At 38.2% G+C, this 14,146-nt stretch overlaps 1 long non-coding RNA gene across 1 annotated transcript in view; it reads left to right on the top strand.

The window, feature by feature from the left end:
• Nucleotides 1-13,552, top strand: part of LOC106895637 — a 190,344-nt gene extending 176,792 nt beyond the window's left edge. The window contains exons 4-7 of the long non-coding RNA XR_001413471.1: nucleotides 1,367-1,401; nucleotides 2,221-2,612; nucleotides 12,234-12,428; nucleotides 13,459-13,552. This is a non-coding gene — a long non-coding RNA (uncharacterized LOC106895637). The remainder of the gene's footprint in view (nucleotides 1-1,366; nucleotides 1,402-2,220; nucleotides 2,613-12,233; nucleotides 12,429-13,458) is intronic.
• Nucleotides 13,553-14,146: the final 594 nt, after the last annotated feature.

Raw genomic sequence — 14,146 nt, 5'->3', positions numbered from 1 at the left:
ATCACATCCTGTTACGAGGAAGCAGCAACTTGCATTGTGTCTTGATGCAACAAATGCATAACTTTAGAAAAGTTTTGATAATAATCACTAATGGATTATCAGGCAACGCTTCCCTAAAGGCATGCAGCCCGGCCAGTGCACTTGAAGTTTTTTATAAGTCCGCCATCTGTGAAGAAATCTAATCACTTCATCACATTCTTACAGGATTTTGCCTTTTTCTCTGCAATAGTAAGCCTAACTTTAAAGGAAGTTTAAATACTATTGTTAAAAGATCGTAGCACAGCTTTCTTTTATGAGTGTGTAGTTTTGTTTTATGAGTGTGCACCTTGGGGTACAGATACTGCTCTAAATACATTTCTAAGCATCCTCTTTTATTTCTGTTCCAAACCCTACATACAATCTTTTCATTAGCTTGTGCCATGGGGAGTGGGGTGGGTAGGGGTGTCCCCAGGTTTCCTTTTTGTCAGGTATTGTTATATAAAGAAAAATTAATGTAAGGTAAAAAGTAGATACCTTTTAAAAGATAACAATCAATCATTCAAAGTCTGTCAGTTTTATGCACAGGCTGCTAGAAGAATAGATCTACATACAACAGAGCTTTTCTATATTGCTTAAGATTTTTCATCTGACAGAATATTGCGTCACTTGGAACAAGGGCTGTGTCGTGGGTAGACTTTCTCTGCTGAAGGGAGATACTGATTTCTGACAAGGAGTGCTTTGATTGTCGGGGAGTCCATGTGTATCTTCTCTATGAGTGCTTCTTGCTATATATTTTGAGACAAAGCCTAAGAATACAGCACAGAATATGATAATGCAGAATATAGAAAAAAGCTGTTGATTACCATTTTTATTTTTAGTCTCCTCATTGCAGGAGAATGCCAAAAGCAAACTTCAGCAACTGTATTATTCCTCATGACAGTATAAAATAGTGAGACAGTTTCACAAACCAGATTAAGAATCATAGTTTATATTGCTGCATAAATTGCTAAAATTGTATAGAAATCTGTATTGTGGATCATAAGTTAATGTAAAAACTCCAAGCTATTTTTTTTCCACTTTGTCTGTTTAAGCTACTGGGCAAGTTGTTGCATGAATAAATATATTTTCTTCCTCTGAAACTGTGTAATATTAAATGCTGTGTTGTTGGCATAAAATATAAGTTGATCAGACAGACAAAGATTATTATTCTGACAACAGCATACACAAGGGTATCGTTGTACATTGAATTTCAGTGTGTAATATGGTATAAATCTTCATGAGAGACTCAACTTTTATTGGCGGCACAGAAGGTGCTTTTCCTTATTAAATACAGGAGATGATCCCAGGGGATTTTTTTAAAACATCTTTATCCATTTTTTTCATCTAGTCTCTGGGCCCCAGCAAGCTGACAGATACAGTCGGGTAAGCATTTCTCTTTTGAATGTTTGACTATAGATACAGTCATGCTTTAGCACTTGAGACCCTATAATGTTTTGCCTCAACAGAACCAATCAGATCCCACACAAGCTCCACCTTTCCCATTCCATACATGGATGTGTGTGTGCCCTGTCTATAGCCTGTGGGACAAAAAAACCCACCTTAATTCTGTGAAACATTACCAATGAATCACTAAAATGACAGGGGTTTGGATTCTGCACTTTTGTTGTTTCTTGCTATCACTGACTGTCGTTGTCCTCTCATCATAACTGCTGAGGATTTATTTTCAGCACCAAGTGCTATTATTTCTGAGCACTGCACAAAATCAAGGGACAAGGGCATAGAGTAAGATACCCTCTTTGTGAATTTATACTATATGGATTATTTTCCTGGCCAATGCAAGTATATAATCTCTTTGTTGGACGTAAGTAATTAGATTTTAATCAACTGTCCATCAGGTCAGTTAGCCCACCCTCCTAAATCAGGAAGACCCAAGAGGCCATGGAACAAAAGGCAATTCAAGCTCACCATTGTTTCCCAGCCTTATTGTGGACCATAATCTTCTTTCCTTGGATAAGTACTACATGCAATTAAAATGAGCTCAGGAACTTCAGGCTCAGCTAAGACATCAAAGTAGGGAGCAACCCAAACTATGCCCCTTCTGGACCCTTTTCCAAAGTGTGGCAGGAATCCATAGCTTCTGCAAGAGGTGGCCTTGTTACCAGTGTTTACCATTTCTTCAGGGCAACCTATGTCTTTACTGAACCTGGTGTTTGCTAAGACCTCTCTTTAATCTTATTGCAGCAAACATAGCTGTGACAGGAGAGCTATGAAAAGCGCTAACAGGAGTGAATACCCTTCACCAGCTCCCAGCACCAGGAGTTTTTGCTATCTGTAGCTTCCCTTTTGGACCCTCATCAAGCCACCACTCACTGTGTTACCAGTAGTGGGGAGAAGCCCACCAGCACCGGCACGTGGCTGTGCTGCCAATCAGCCATGGTGAGAAGGCTCCTGGCCCCTGTGAGGCTCCTGCTGTCTGCCCAGCACCATGACCACTCCTGATTAGACGGACGCTGGAGCTGCACAGAATAAGCACAAAGGGAGGGCTTTGGGTGAAAAGGTGGCATCTCCCTGCAGGCTGTTGTATAGACAAGGATCCATGTGAAGCTCAAATGCCTTTCTCTGAAAATATTTAGGTGAGTGTTGTTCTCTGCATTCACTGTAAAGTTTGTGGTGCCCTTATTTGACTTCATTGTCTCAAAGTCCAGAAAGACTTTTAGCAGTTCTTCCATTCTAAACATGGGATTGATATTTAGCCAATCTGTCCATTGCTTCATTTTTGGTTTCCCTGTTATATCTTGCCATTTCCTAGTGCATTGTTCTCATGTTTTTGTACATCTGTGTTTCATTGCTTCCCAAAAATCGTAGCTTCTAATATAACATGGGATTATACACATGCTTATGCTTTTGTTTTGGATAGACCCATTCAGACAGACAGGCCTCTTCATCGTACAGGCTTAAGTGTTGAGGTAGATTATAGTTTTATCAAGACCATCTAAGCTATGTGTGCTGTATGTAGATAAGAATAGTTCCCAAAGGTGGGCAACCTAGTCTGGCTTCACAAAGAATTAACAGTGCCGTGCCAACTAGTGAAGCGCCTGGTTTTCAAACTCAAGTTTTAAATTGTATTTGGCCAAGAGTTGTTCTTAAAACTTGGATTTACTGTTGTTTTTTTTTTCAATTAATAGCATCTAAGTCTTCCCAGCTGCCTAAAATAATCTTTTTTTCTCCTGGTACTTTCTGTTACAGCTTTATAGCTTGATGCAATTAGGCTATACCAGTATTTTTTAGACCAGTACCAACCATAAAATCTGTATGCATCACCTTTATAGCATAAGTAAGGACTGTGGAATTATTATGGTTAAAGTACATGTTATTAGTGTTGTCTCTCTGCTGCTGGTTTGTATGTTTTGTTGAGAGAAAGTAGCAGATATAAGAATAAAATAATACTTTTTTGCCATCCATAGGAATATGAAATTGCATATATTGCTTTCAAAATTAGCTATCTCACATAAAGTTATATTGCATATAGCTGAGTAATAAAAGTAAGTGCATTTTTAGGTGTTCTTCAAATGAGGTCACAGTGCTTATGAATTTCCCAGTACTGCTTTGAGCTTACGAAATTATAGTGGCAATCCATGGAACGAGGATGAGAAATATTGCACACACATGCACATGTGTGTGTGCACTCATGGTTGATTTAAAAAACACACTAAACATAACTAATCACATTTACAGTTCACAAAGTATTTTTTCACCTGTGTATGAATGCATATTGATGTGAGAAAAATGTTCCAATGAGGATATAGTAAACTAGGGGGTGTCCCTGCTGACTGCGGGGAGGTCGGACTAGATGACCTTTGGAGGTCCCTTCCGGCCTGGGCAATTCTATGATTCTATTCTATGATTCTATTCATCTGTTAGTTTAAAGTGAGTGTGTCTTTGTCACTGCTAATTCTAATCTGCAGAATCATTAAACTGTGTCAGCTGACTCAGTCCTAATGCTCACATATACCATAGGAAAGATGTATTTTTGTACATGGCCTTCACAACCTAATTTCCCACTGTTTTCTCCAGTTAGCAGACTTAGGGCTAGCTATAAGATTTAGTATGTTTTGGTTTCCTGTATCTGGCTTTTACTATCATAACTTTTAAACAAATGTTTGGATTTGAATAGATTTGGTTTTAGCTAATATTTGTTTATTGTCTTAATGTTTCACTGGCTGTCAAACTGACTGCATCCCAACGTCCAGGTCGTAGTGATTCTTGAAAGGAGGTAACCTTCATGGATTTCCAGAGTGCTGCCAGCACAAAGCAGACATGGGCATACAGCAAGGAAAGGCTGAACTCTAAACACAATTTTCCAGCTCTACTTGGTGTAACTGTGTCATGAACCATATCAGTTCGTTCTTAACACATCATTTTCCTTCTTTTCTCTATATATTTTCTTCGCTCCTTCAGCTGCCCTTCCTCTTCAGCCTTTAGGCAAGTCAGTTTATTTCTTTGTTCTTTCCCAGTGCCTGAATACAGTAGTCCCAATAATTAATAATCAACTTTATTGAATTTACTTACAGTTTATCCATAGCTATTTTCTTCTTCCAAAGTTTTTATACTTTGAAATTGCAGACCAGAAATGCAACTGTTTTTTCAGACTTCTCCACATGAACAGTAACAGAACTGTGAAAAGGCTAAACTTTGGATTTCACTGTTTCTGGAAATTATAGCGATTGTAGCCTAAGAGGCTGTTTCAGCCTTCTCTGATGTTTCATCCTCTGCCTGGGTTTTTGCAAAAGCATGCAAATGGTCTTCACTACATGCATTTGTTGTATTCTTTGTACCCCGTGGGATGGACAGTAAAGCCAGCAGAAGTCATGAGAATTAAAGGGGACTACTGCTTGTGCAAACCCTGATCCAACTGGAACACTTCAAAAATTTGATCCAGGAGGAGAAATGATCACTGAGGCTGCTCTCCTCCAGGGTGTCTGTAACTCAGAATAATAGCTCTTGAGTTATTAGCTGGTTATGTTTGGCATTCATCTTCTGAAGTTACTGCCAAAGGCATATAGGCAGAATAAAGTATAACACCACAATGATAAATATGTGTCATTTCCCCCTGTCTTTCCTCAGAATTGTATAAAATGGAAAGGCATAACTGGAATGTTAGTAAATGTAATAGATCAGAATTTATTTTGGGTTGGTTTTTTGTTTTTTCCCAGCTTGAACCTTTTTAACATCAGACTTCAACCTGGAGTGAGTGACTTTCATGTCTGATTTACAAATCTTTCAAATGAAGAATGTAGTGTGGAAACAAAATAAATGCTTGCTTGGCCATGATTTTTCAGTTATGAGAATTTAGCAGATTAGGGAAAGAAAAAAACCAGATGAGAAAGCAGGCTGTGCCTGTGAAAGGAATGAGTTTGTCTTCTTGTGAACTGTGCATCTTCCACTGGCCAACTGGTGGGATGGGGAGTCCCATGAGGTCTCATGTCTCTCTTCGATTCTAGTCATGTTCCCTGTGCCACTACAATGTTTGTGGCCTTTAGCTTATTCTTATATTTGATCTATAAAATCTGAGCATATGAGAGAATAAAGAAAAAAAACTGGCAGAGTTACTGTGTGTAGCAATCTCATCTCTGAGTTAAATTTCAGATGGCAAAGGAATTCACAGTAAAACATTACTTTCAGTTTATAATTCAGTGTTCCATTTTTTCTCTGAGGGGCGAAAGATCTAAGATGCAAATTTTCTCTGCATTCTTCTTTTTGTCTCCAAGTGAGCATCTTTATGAAACTCAGATCTGACAGAGGCATGGTTAATAGCTGGCAGATATGGACTGGAAAGCTTTTCTGCCTGTCTTCCACCATACATTAAATCATAGTGATGTGCCTTTATTTTACCCTTTTGATTATAAAGTATGTTAAAACCAGAATTAAGAATGTCTTCAGCTCTTTTCAATTCACAGTGCAATGTGTGATAGTTAAACAAGAGCAACTACTAAATATTTTTGCTAATTAGAAAATGGTTTGCCAAATATGTTACCTCCTTTTTTTTTTCCCTTACTAAATTGTCCATCAGCAATTAAGAAATGGCCATAAAGATTATGGGCTATTGTTGAGGAAGACTTAATGGAAAAAGCTGCAGTAGTTGTAGTGAGATAATATGTACAAATGAGATAGCAGAAGATAAGAATGGCCATACTGTGTCAAACTGAAGGGCATCAACCCCCTGCTCTCCCCAGGAGAAGAGTAGAATCAAGCATGCATCAAGCTATACATTTCTGTGACTAGAAATCCACCAGGATGTCCACAAGGATGGAATAAGCGAAAGCGTGTATCTGTGTGTTTCATCACCTGACACAGCTTTTGGGGTTTTGCACGTTTTTTTCTTGGCTGAGTTTGTGGAATCACTCGTTGGTCAGATGTAAGCCCCAGCAATAGCTCTCCAGCTGAGGTCCTACAGTAGAAAAGACTCCTTCCTTCTATTGCTTTACCCTGATTCCTGATACTTTAATTTCTTGTATTCAATGCTGAAGACTCATTCTCTTGTAATTTACTTTATGGCATTAATGATTATATGGACCTCTGTCTTATGAATTCTTGGTAATTTCTTTTCCAGATTGTAGACTCTTGATTTATTTATCTGTGCTTTATGCATATTATTGAATGCAACTTCAAAAGCTTAGAATTAAAAGTATATTTTTCTAATGCTAAATGATACTTGATATGCAGTCATTAATTTGTTCTTCTAGATTAACATAATGTTTCATTAGCAAGTAAGACAAGACTGCAGAGTTACAAATATCTTATGACAATTTCAATTGTCTATTTTTATTTTATTTTATTCTGGCAACAAAATCTCCACATAAATTAATCCCATGCTTTTGACTTCATTTTCGTTTCACATATGGTCACTGATGTAGACGCATAAGTCTTTGAGCAGAAAGTAGGAACAGATGACCTCCTGAGACCTCGTCAACCTGAATTATTCTACAAGTCGATAAAATCTATAATAAGTAGTTTTCTTCAGTGATAGCAGAAACATATAAGCATAATTATAAACATGTAAACCTAATTTTTAAAAGGCATGCAAAAGATACCACAGATCTAACAGATCTTCTGCAAAGACAGAATTTGTGAATTTTCATCTGAGCATCCCTCTGTAGGGAACAAACTCTCTACCACAGCAAGCAGGATACTGAATATTTCTGTGCTCCATTTAATCCTACAACCCATTTGGCTAGAAGAGGTAGTCTGGTGGCCAAGCAGCATTTGTGCTTTAGTGCTGATGTGAAACCATGGAATGAGTTTCTGGTGTCCTTTACCCACCCCACCTCCCCCCAGAAAGATGTTAGGCTGATTTCTTTTTTTCCTGGCTGGTGAAATGTGCTGACATTATTTGTGAAATGGGTAAGCCATACAGGTTAGCTGTAGGTTTTACGTAAAAGCCTAAGCATCTGTAGACAAAATAAAAAATAATGTTATTTGTCTCCTCCTGGCCATGTATAGTTCAAATAGATAACTGGTCCAGGATTTTAATACTAGGTATAAGGCAAAAAAGGTACTTGCCCTAAATCATACAACATGATTGAAGGAGCACTGACAGATCGCATCACATCTGATGGAGCAAACAAATGAAGAGCATTAGCTAGAGGAAAGAGTTGGGAGCAAACTCCTGAAGAAAGTGGTGAAGGAGGAGCAAGAAGCATAAAATTCTGGGAGCTGTGCTGTGTCAGTAAATGGGAAAGAGGTGGCTGCAAGAATTTTTTAATCCAGCAGTCTTTGGCTGGACTGAAGTAGGGAAAGAGTGGTAGCAAGGAACTTGATGGCCAACACCTCAGGGAGAAATACCCACGAAAAGCCAGTGTCAGTGAGGGACAGGGGGTGAAGGGCACCTAAGACACGGAGCTGAGAAAGTCAAAGGAACAGAAAAGCAACCAGGTAGTTCAGGTTTACCACACTTTTAGAAGTGAAATAAATTTCAGGATTGCAAAAAGTATTTTGCAAATAAAAAAAAACCTCAAAACTTCAAACAATGATGACACCAAAGAACAAATGTCAATATATTTGTATATCCTGGAAAATGACTCGTGAAGTCTTTCCAAAATTACTTCTAGCTTTATGCAGCTCAGGGAGATATATGCATATGCCCATGAATTGTTTAACTGTAGAAATGTCTATTTTTCCTGTATAGCAGGAAGGGAATGGGAATGTTTTATAGCTTAGGCTTTTCAATAATAAATAAATGGCTTACATTCTCAGTTTGAGACATTTTGATTTTTGTGTACTGTATAATACTGAAGTATACAAGTTTTTTTTATAGAGAATTATTTTTCCCTTTTTAAAAATAATATAAAACCTCAAGAAGATGATAAAACATCACAGTTGGTTTCTAAATACTTTGCATCTTAATATGGTTGAAGTTAAGGCAGTAAGTAATTTCTGAGTTTTTCCCTTGAGCTGCGTAGTTCTTTTCATATGTAATTATTCTCTGAGTGCATTAGATAATGCTATGGTTCCCACAGCTGTATACACATCTATAAATCATTAATGAGGCAGTTAACTGAAACAAAACTATAAAAGATTTGCATTACCTGGCAGAACCCAGCCTTAATTGACTTCCAGTTATTTACAATTAATTTTTCCATTTGGAATAATGATTGCAAGCAACTTAGGTTTTTTTTATTACTCAGGAATTAGATGCTGACTATGCATCAAAAGTTTTTACAACAGGACCCTGTCAGTGGACAGTAATGAGCTTGAGGTAATCTTATTTTTACATGCACATATACCCGTACAGCCCCCTCCCCACATTGGCAGAGGAGACAGGGCGCTGGTAGTAAAATGGGGACAGGAGTCAGCACTAACTTTTTTTTTTTGTCACATACCTAAGTTGAACAACAATTAATTTCCTTTCTTTATAGCATCTAGCTGAAAGGCGACACAATGAATAGAGCTGGCTACAGTTATAGATAGAATAAACTGCATGCATGAAGAGTGAGTAAATATTTATTTCTATCTTTGTATCTTACAAGACTCTAAGGTAGAAACCAGGTAATAAATGATGCAAAGGCTGTCAAGTAAATATTAATCCATTATACTATTTAAAAAATTACTTTTTAGAAATACAGCATGCAAAGTAAATCCTCATTAACTTGTAATCATTTGAGTAAGTCACAGAACTCGAGGCTGTGCATCAGGCTCTGGACAAACACAACTAAAAGATCTGTTCTCTCTGGCATATAAGCATAACTCTCATTGACATTAATGGGCTGAGCATGTGTTCATCAGGAAGGGATGTCACGTTCAAATTCCTAATAAAACTTAAGTCAAAAATAACCAGAGTCCATTTGCAGCAGCTGATGTTATCTTCATTATCTTTCAATCTTCAGTTGTGAAAATGCCTAAGCAGATAGATCCCGTCAGTTGTAACTCCTGGTCAGCTCTCTGTTTCTAAATCATAGCTATAAAATAGGTAAAACCTTATGTATTGGGGTGCACTATACTGGAACCACTGTCATTGGAAATCAATCATTCCCGGAGATTGAGCAAATGATACCTTTAATTATATCCCCTTGCTACCTTCATGGGGTACAAGATACAGAACACAAATGTTTGGGTTTGTTTCTTTCTCTCCCTGTCAGATATCGCTGTCATGCTGAGGAAGTAAAATTACCTGGTTTTTTTTCTTGTTTCAGAATAAATAATTTTGTTGTCCTTTGGCTTACGTTTAAGACTGTGTCTTTCCTGTCATGAAAATTGGCTAGGTATGCTGCTCTGAGTGAGGACTGAAAGTAAAACCAGTGTTGTGAACACAGAAAAGGGGAGTTGCAATGAGCATTAAGGGCTTTGATTTCTCTGCAAGTTGTGTAGACCAGAAGAGGTACACTGGTAACTATGGGAGAGCTTCATCCCGAGCGATGGTAAAGCTCATGGCGGCTTTCTGCACCTTAGCAATAGGTGCCACTGAAAGGCGACTATAATTGATCTAGAAAACGTGGGCCCTGTGACAATCAAACACTTGTAACCTTGAAAATCTTGCAATCTAGTGCTGAAGTAATTTTTTTCCAGGTTATGTTCTGCTGAATGGTGTTACAATGTGTAATGTAAAGTAACGTGACAAGACTAGACATGGGTCATTCAGTCTGTCAGTAATTCAGAGCTTGGCAAATTGGTCCTCCCTCTTCACCAGTCCATGAACTTCACAGATACTTAACTTATTCATGCTACACTAGCTACCACATTATTTTAGCTGGAAAAGCTACTGTGATCTGTGAAATCTGGGAGGCTTTTCTTTTTGAAATTGGGCTGGTACCAGATGAGCAAACAGTATTATTATTTTCATTAAGATATCACATCCTGTCAACACATAACATTGGCAATTGCATTTCAAGTGATTTCATGCTTGACAAATTGTATAGCGTAATTTAGACCATCTTTTTGCTGTGTTCATGATCCTTCTTATTGGGCTTAATGTCCTGGGGTGGGGAAAGGGCTTTTATTCTTTTTGTAAACTCAGAGCTCCAGTAACTTTCTATGCACATAGGTGATATTGCTGCAATGAGGGTTTTTTTTTTCTACTGCGTGCAACTAGTTTAATAATTCTAAAACTGAGAAGTCCACCACAGTCCAGAAAGTATTAAACTGATCTACCTCTTCTTTCTTACATGGATTCTGAACAGTGTCTGTTACTGCCTGTTTTCAAAGCAGTGAAAAAGAAATAGCCTGGATTTGGAGTTTCTTGAGGGTTTGATTGGAAGAAGCCAAAAATAATTTCAGTGAAAACAGGACTTTCATTTGGTGAAAATTTCTGTTTATTTGAAAAAACATTAACTTTCAAAAATATGCAATTTACTTACCAGCTCTGTTATAAATAAAGAGTGTTATTCCTGCAGCGTTTCTCATCACAATAGCAGACTTCTCATTTTTCTGTGACTCCTTGCAGTATTATGAGCATGGCCTGGTTTTGATTTTGATTCAGAGCCAGCATCTGTGAATCAGGTCTGCGAATTAAACACAACTGCTTTTCTCTTTTTCCTTTTATTTGTTTTTTTCCAAGTTAGTGGGAGCCGAACATAATAAATATTACAAGAAATAAAGAATTACAATTGGGGTGTGAGGAATTCATTTTTTCCTTTGGAATGGAATCTCAGTTAAACTACCAGGAAAAAGCCATGAAAGGAATCAGTGGTTTTTCCACTGCTTTGCACATTGTGGAGTCATTTCAACATGTGTAATATAGGTGTCAAATGCTAATAAATCAGCTGTCAAATGCTATCAAATGCTTACTTTGCACAGGTGTAAATGATCACGTAAAATGCAAAGCACTGATCTGACACCAAAAATCTCTGAGTACCATTTCTGTCTTCACCAGTTTTATAGAACTACTAAAAAAAAGTCCAATAGGCAGTTTATTCCTTGTTATTTAAGTTACTACATTTTTTCGACTGTTTTCTTACTTTTCGGGATGTGGGTCCCCTCTGCCCCCCAAATTTGTCAGTAAGCGAAAGAATGCAATAATTTATGTTGAATTGCTTTGGACTGGTCTATAAAGAAAAATACATTTCATAATAATATTACAAATGATAAAGCATTTTTCCTGCCAAAACATCTCTGTAAGTGCCCCAGCACCATCAACTGATGGCAGCACAGCTCTGGGAATAAACAGACTTTCAGCTAATGGCAGGAATCATCAGGGGAAACACGAAACAGGTATATCTTCCTGATACAGAATGAAACATATGATTAAAGTTAAACGCCAAATCCTACTGGCACTGTAGTGAATTAAAGTTTATTTTTCATTCCTGTTTATTCTTTCTTCTCTTTTTAGCTAATTCATCCTGTTTCATTTAATGCCAAAGTTTTTTTCCTCTCTATTTGGCCACTTTGGTGGAAGGGGGACAATTCATTAAGATTATAGCTTTAGGCAAAGTCCAGATCATATAGCGCAGAGTGCAGGCACTCCATGCCTGTGTTCAGCCCCCAAGGGTAGGGGTCAACGTGCTGTGACCCCACGCACTTCTCTGCCTCTGCCCCCTGGTGCCGTGCACACACGCGTGTGACACTGTGACACTCAGCTGCTTAATGCATAATATTTATGTGAGTCTGTGTACTTTGAAAGCATTTTAATAACCTCAATGGAAGAAGTATTGTATTGCAATGCTTAATATAAAGGAACTATGATGCAAACTTTGTTATGATGAAACCATGTCTTTACCTAACAATTCAAAATGACCAAGTTTCTCTCCATTGTCTTATTTCAGACATTCTTGTGAAAAATAAACACGGCTGTCTCACTGTTGGCTGACTGAAGCACGACGATTAACTAGAGCTGGGCGAATTCTGTGTAGTTCAGTGTGAACTTGCCAGTTCTCTGACGGTTTCATCTCCACCATCCCTCTGACTGGCCAACGTTTATTCCAGATACTGGGCGCTTGCTCTGTTACCAAGAGCAGCAGGTATGTGTATGGCTAACCTGTCCGAAATTTTTATTTTTTAAAATAAGGACCTTAAAGGTAGAGGCATGTATTGGCATAGAGCTGGATTGCTCTTAGAGGTACTATCTGCAGTTAGTCGGGCAGATACAGCAGCCACACAACAGAAACGGGGATGCTAGGGCAGCCCTCAGAGCTCTCAGGGAGCATGAAGGAGAGCAGTTACATTTTTGGGGACAACAAAAACCTCTCCTTTTCCCACAACTAACCCCTCTTGTAGGCAGCCAAAGCAAAGAACTGATACGTAGTAATAGGGATCTATTACTCAGTAAATACATATTTCAATGTCATTTTTGAAAAAGCAGTGCAAGCAGTGCCTACATTTTCAAATATGCAAAGCCAAATGTCTTTGTAAAAAGTTTAAATATTATAAAAGATCCAATTTGTTAAGTATCACTTATCATAAGAGCATTTTAATATATGGTTCTGTATTTCCTTTCATAATTTTGGATTATGTCAACAGAATCACATAATGAAGACATAGTAAAATCTTATTGTATTTCTAACTGGAACTCAGAATAATGGGAATTCTTCTTTATTTTAAAAAATGAGCTCCAAAAAGAATATCTGTGCCTACCTTAGATTACCACCCTCCAACGTTCATGCGAAGGATGCTCTATTAAGATGCCAGCGTTAGCTGGCCAAGAGAAGCAGAAATGGATGACAGTCTAATGGAAGGGGGGCAAGCAGTTGTGCTGTGCTGACACTGAACTGGCTCGTTTGATTCCTTTGATGTACAAATATAAAACTGTAGTATTCATAATTCATCTATAAATTAATAATTTAAAAAGACTTTTCTCCCCTTCCATCCCAGCTTCAACTCGTCAAAGATGCCCTTATTTGCAGGCAGAACTAAAGTCAAAATGTTTATTAATAGTGATTTTTACAACTGCCTAAACATTTGTAGTATGTATAACAAATGATGATAGCACATGACCTGGCTTTAAACAAGTCTCTGTAAATTCTTTTCTGTCTCCCTCCCTCCTCACCCCAGCAAGGAAGAGCAGCAGGAGCAGGACACTGAGGTACCGCGGCAGGAAGCAGCAGTGGGAAGCGTGACGTCTTTACCCAGGTGTTGGCTGCCAGAGGTAAGAGATCCTCGGCCCGGGGTTGGCGAGGGTGGGAATTAGCACATGGTAGTTTAGGGTTAAGTATGTGCTCATGCACACACATGGAGCAGTTGTGGAGAGCAGCTGAGGCCATGAAGGAAATTCATACCAATTTGGGTTAGCCCACATTTTGTCATGTTACCAAAAATATTCTGTAAATAAATATATTAATGGGCCACTTGTAGATAGCAATTACTTAAACCAGCATTCAGCTTTTAATGCACAGCCATGCATTTCTAAAGCAGAGTGTTCTTGCTGTGTATTACTATAGATCCAGATTTTAAATTGAGATTGGTCACTATTGATTCTGTTAGAGTTTATTATGATAGCAGCCTGCATTACACAAGATTCATAAAATTGCTGAAGTATATCGTCCATTAACCTGCCTGCGTTTAGCCAAGATCACCTTGTGTCCAGCTAACACCAACTTTATTGGCATAATGCCATTCCAAAGGCAATTTACAAACAAGGAGATGCTTTGTAGGAAACTGGAGCTGTCACAGAGGCAGATGCAGAGGGGCAGCCAGTGCTGCACCCCAACCTCCTCAGTGACCTCCAGCCTGCAAACACCCG

This window comes from Calidris pugnax, unplaced genomic scaffold (genome assembly GCF_001431845.1).
Source record: "Calidris pugnax isolate Ruff unplaced genomic scaffold, ASM143184v1 scaffold38, whole genome shotgun sequence".
Classification (NCBI taxonomy): domain Eukaryota; kingdom Metazoa; phylum Chordata; class Aves; order Charadriiformes; family Scolopacidae; genus Calidris; species Calidris pugnax.
The sequence above is the reverse complement of the archived record's forward strand: the minus strand, read 5'-3'. Positions and strand labels throughout refer to the sequence as shown.